Source organism: Cariama cristata, unplaced genomic scaffold (assembly GCF_000690535.1).
Source record: "Cariama cristata isolate BGI_N322 unplaced genomic scaffold, ASM69053v1 scaffold22167, whole genome shotgun sequence".
NCBI classification, from domain to species: Eukaryota; Metazoa; Chordata; class Aves; order Cariamiformes; family Cariamidae; genus Cariama; species Cariama cristata.
This window is the reverse complement of record NW_009627372.1, coordinates 6,089-6,355: the sequence shown is the minus strand read 5'-3', so window position 1 is coordinate 6,355 and position 267 is coordinate 6,089. Positions and strand designations below refer to the sequence as shown.

The window sequence follows — 267 nt, the reverse complement described above, 5'->3', positions numbered from 1 at the left end:
CACCCTCCCTGGGCACGCCTGCCACTGGCCACTAGCCAGTCTGCAGCCCCTGCTTTGGGAAGGGATCCTGTAACAGCAGGGGCTGGGGACCAGCTCCAGTGCTGGCACGTCCCACTCTGCTGGCCCCGCTGAGCCCACGTGCACCCCCCACAGCACTGACCCACCCCCAGCCATCTCGCTATGGGGTCAGAGTCCAACCCAGTGCCGGGGTGGGGACTTTGGGCACCGGCGTCACGGTGGACGCCCCCCCAAACCTCCCCCCCCCAC

General features: G+C 69.3%; 1 protein-coding gene across 1 annotated transcript in view; it reads right to left on the bottom strand.

Moving 5' to 3' along the window:
• Nucleotides 1-267, bottom strand: part of LOC104164946 (semaphorin-4G-like) — a gene marked incomplete at its 3' end in the record, with an annotated part of 6,448 nt that overhangs the window by 3,771 nt on the left and 2,410 nt on the right.